Here is a 5,000-nt window from a genome sequence, read left to right on the forward strand (position 1 = left end):
ACTATAATAGAGAGATACCTAGAGAAAGAGAGAGAGAGATAAACTTCTGCCTCCTTCGGTTTCCGAATTGGAATAGAGATAAATAGATATATAGAGAGAGAAAGAGATCGGGATAAATATGATATGGGAAAAAAAATAAATCCACTTGGTTTCCGACTTGGTGCAAACCAAAGTCATCGTTCCCTTTGGTTCGCACAACCCAAAAGTTATTCCAGGGGTCTCCAGGAAGATGAAAAAATACGGGATTGTATCAAGAATTATGTACAAAAAAATATGAGATCTGGTTCAGAAGGAATTGCACATATAGAGATTAAAAAAAAAATCGACCTAATTCAGGTCATAATCTATATTGGATTCCCAAATTTGTTAATAGAGGGTCGAACGCGAGGAATCGAAGAATTACGGATCAATGTACAAAAAGGGTTTCGTTCTGTGAACCGGAGACTTAACATTGCTATCACAAGAGTTGCAAAACCTTATGGACAACCTAATATTCTTGCAGAATATATAGCTCTACAATTAAAGAATAGAGTTTCGTTTCGAAAGGCAATGAAAAAAGCTATTGAATTAACTGAACAAGCTGATACAAAAGGAATTCAAGTGCAAATTGCAGGGCGTATCGACGGAAAAGAAATTGCACGTGTCGAATGGATCAGAGAAGGTAGGGTTCCCCTACAAACCATTCGAGCTAAAATTGATCATTGTTCCTATACAGTTCGAACTATCTATGGGGTATTAGGCATCAAAATTTGGATATTTGTAGATGAGCAATAATGGGTCTTTCCTTCCCATTCTATACTGCGATAGAACAAAAAATGACAAACTCTTTCATTCATTCTTTTTCCCTTCAATCAAAAATGAACAATTCTAATTAGAATTATTAATTATTTCTAATTATTAATTATAATTATATAGGGTTGAATAAAAATTCGATTGATCATTTGGTAGAATTGCTATGCTTAGTGTGTGACTCGTTGGTTTTTTCTTTAGAGTTGGATTCAAAAAAAAAAAAAACAATGGACCAGCCCATAACTAATAACTAGAGAACTAATAACCAGCTCATTGCTTCGTATTATCGAGATCCAAGAAAGCAGTCACTATATGATGTGTTGATCATATAGTTGTAGCAACTGAAATCGTTTTTTTTTTTTTCATAAAGGAAAAAAAAATCTGATTATGGTTTGTAAAGCGAAAATAGAGGGATATGGGTAAAAGGAGGGGTGAGAGAAAGAAAGGAGGAGAATATCAATCAATGCTATATGATTCCAATATGTATGGTCTATGAATCATCTCATAAAAGGCAGCGTGATAAAGCATCAATACGGATTCGTTTATAAGTAGATGAATCCGGTTCATAGGAAAAATGAAAATAATAAAGAGCCTCGAGTCAATAGAGACTGAGGAGATTGACTCGGGAACAAATGAAATTGGGAGCTCCACTGTAGAGTTCAGACCTAACCATTAATGGAGAAGCTATGGGAACGACGGAACCTGTGACTGCACAAGATTCTATTAAAAACGAATCCTAATGATTCATTGGGTGGGATGGCGAAACCAACCAAGAACCCTTTTATTTATTCTGAAAGGTCATGGGTTGACCCTACGAATGAAGCAGATTTTAAAGAGTCAATATTCGCCCGCGAACCTTTCCTTATTGGATTGCAAAATTTTGGGCGATTCCATTCAGTAAAGGCCAAAAGAAGGATTCGTTATAAAAAGAAAGGCATTCATTATCCATAAATAGAAATATACGTCCTATAAATTATAAATCGAAATAGAAAGATACGTCTAGCTGCTGTATATACAAGATATACAGATTCCTACATGATGGATTAACTATCAAGAAATCCCATGATTCAGTGTATTATTCATTAAATACATGTGTATTTGTAATATTATTGAATCGTTTCATTCGCGAGGAGCTGGATGAGACGAAACTCTCATGTCCGGTTCTGCAGTAGAGATGGGGTTGAGAAACAACCATCAACTATAACCCCAAAAGAACCAGATTCCGTAAACAACATAGAGGAAGAATGAAGGGAATATCTTATCGAGGCAATCGTATTTGTTTCGGTAGATACGCTCTTCAGGCACTTGAACCCGCTTGGATCACATCTAGACAAATAGAAGCAGGGCGACGAGCAATGACACGATATGCGCGTCGTGGTGGAAAAATCTGGGTACGTATATTTCCCGACAAACCCGTTACAGTCAGACCCACAGAAACACGTATGGGTTCGGGTAAGGGATCCCCCGAATATTGGGTATCCGTCGTTAAACCGGGTCGAATACTTTATGAAATGGGCGGAGTCTCAGAAACTGTAGCCAGAGCAGCTATTTCAATAGCTGCGTGCAAAATGCCTATACGAACTCAATTCGTTATTGTGGGATAGGGATGTGAAACCAAAAGAAAGGAGTATTTTTGATGAAAAATACAATTGCAGATTTATTTATTTCTGGACAGACAATATTTCTTTCTTTTTTCCTTCGCCCTTTGCATTGAAATAAGAGATTCAAAAAAAAAAAAATGATATGATTCAACCTCAGACCCATTTGAATGTAGCGGACAACAGCGGGGCTCGAGAATTGATGTGTATTCGAATAATCGGAGCTAGTAATCGCCGATATGCTCATATCGGTGATGTTATTGTTGCTGTAATCAAAGAAGCAGTACCCAATATGCCTCTCGAAAGATCAGAAGTGATCAGAGCTGTAATTGTACGTACATGTAAAGAACTCAAACGTGACAACGGTATGATAATACGATATGATGACAATGCAGCGGTTGTCATTGATCAAGAAGGAAATCCAAAAGGAACTCGAGTTTTTGGCGCGATCGCTCGGGAATTGAGACAGTTGAATTTCACTAAAATAGTCTCATTAGCTCCTGAGGTATTATAAAGACTAGTAGATGAGACCATTATATAGTAGGGTATCTGAAGTAGATCAAATCCATTAGTAGATTGTGTCTTATGCATATACCTTTAATAATTCATAAAAAAAAAAATTGAAAGTGAAAATGAAAATCAAGAAAAAAAAAAAACAGAACATGTTGATTATATCAAAATGGGGAAGCCCTAATAATTATAGTTCGTCATGAGTAAGGACACTATTGCCGATATAATAACTTCTATAAGAAATGCTGACATGGATAAAAAAAGAACAGCTCGAATAGCATCTACTAATATAACCGAAAACATTATTAAAATACTTCTACGAGAAGGTTTTATTGAAAATGTTAGGAAACATCGAGAAAACAAGAAATATTTCTTGGTTTTAACCCTGCGACATAGAAGGAATCAGAAAGGAACATATAGAAATATTTTAAAGTGTATCAGCCGACCCGGTCTACGAATCTATTCCAACTATAAACGAATTCCTAGGATTTTAGGTGGAATAGGTATTGTAATTCTTTCTACTTCTCGAGGTATAATGACAGATCGAGAAGCTCGACTAAAAAGAATTGGAGGAGAAATTTTATGTTATATATGGTGATCCTTCTGAATATCCGAATTTGATCCGTAACTTTCGATTTGTGAAAAAGAGAGAAAAGGCAGGTTGTCTAATATCACTCCTCCTCCATTAGTTGATACTTCAAGGGGGTTACCTGAAATGAAAGAACAAAAATTGATTCATGAAGGTTTAATTACTGAATCACTTCCAAATGGTATGTTCCGGGTTCGTTTAGATAATGAAGATCTGATTCTAGGTTATGTTTCGGGGAGGATCCGACGTAGTTTTATACGGATACTACCAGGAGATAGAGTCAAAATCGAAGTAAGTCGTTATGATTCAACCAAGGGACGTATAATTTATAGACTTCGCAACAAAGGTTCGAACGATTAGGTGACTTTTTAAACATTTCTTCCATGGGGATACAATTCGAGGTTCAAAATTTCAAGAGACTTATTTTCTTCAAAAGAGTAGATTCGGAATTAAGGAATGACAAATATGAAAATAAGGGCTTCTGTTCGTAAAATTTGCGAAAAATGTCGACTGATCCGTAGGCGAGGACGAATTATAGTAATTTGTTTCAATCCGAGACATAAACAGAGACAAGGGTAATCTTTCTAAAAAGGGCCTTTCTAAAGTAAGGGACCCGTTGTACAAATAAAGGATCTGTTTTGACATGAAATGGATATATCCGTATATCTCTGACTCATATTTATGAGATGCTAAAATATGACAAAACCTATACCAAGAATTGGTTCGCGTAGGAATGGGCGTATTAGTTCACGTAAGAATGGACGTAGAATACCAAAAGGAGTTATTCATGTTCAAGCGAGTTTCAACAATACCATTGTAACTGTTACGGATATGCGAGGTCGGGTGGTTTCTTGGTCCTCCGCTGGTACTTGTGGATTCAGAGGCACAAGAAGAGGGACACCATTTGCTGCTCAAACCGCAGCAGGAAATGCTATTCGTACAGTAGTGGATCAGGGTATGCAACGAGCAGAAGTCATGATAAAGGGTCCTGGTCTCGGAAGAGATGCAGCATTACGAGCCATTCGCAGAAGTGGTATACTATTAAGTTTCGTACGTGACGTAACCCCTATGCCACATAATGGATGTAGACCTCCTAAAAAAAGGCGTGTGTAGAAATAAGAATTGAACTGATTTCAAGAGAAATAAATGATTCAATGATCTGATCAATAATATTAGTATGGTTCGAGAGGAAGTAGCAGTATCCACTCGGACACTACAGTGGAAGTGTGTTGAATCAAGAACAGACAGTAAGCGCCTTTCCTATGGACGTTTCATTCTGTCCCCGCTTATGAAAGGTCAAGCAGATATGATAGGTATCGCTATGCGAAGGGCTTTACTTGGAGAAATAGAAGGAACATGTATCACACGCGCAAAATCTGATAAGATACCACATGAATATTCTACGATAGTCGGTATTGAAGAATCAGTACATGAAATTTTCATGAATTTGAAAGAAATTGTATTGAGAAGTAATCTGTATGGAACTTGCGACGCATCTATTTTCGTCAGGGGTC

Source organism: Tasmannia lanceolata, unplaced genomic scaffold (genome assembly GCF_043159265.1).
Source record: "Tasmannia lanceolata isolate RefF3 unplaced genomic scaffold, GAP_Taslan_0.1 ptg000040l, whole genome shotgun sequence".
Lineage (NCBI taxonomy): Eukaryota > Viridiplantae > Streptophyta > Magnoliopsida > Canellales > Winteraceae > Tasmannia > Tasmannia lanceolata.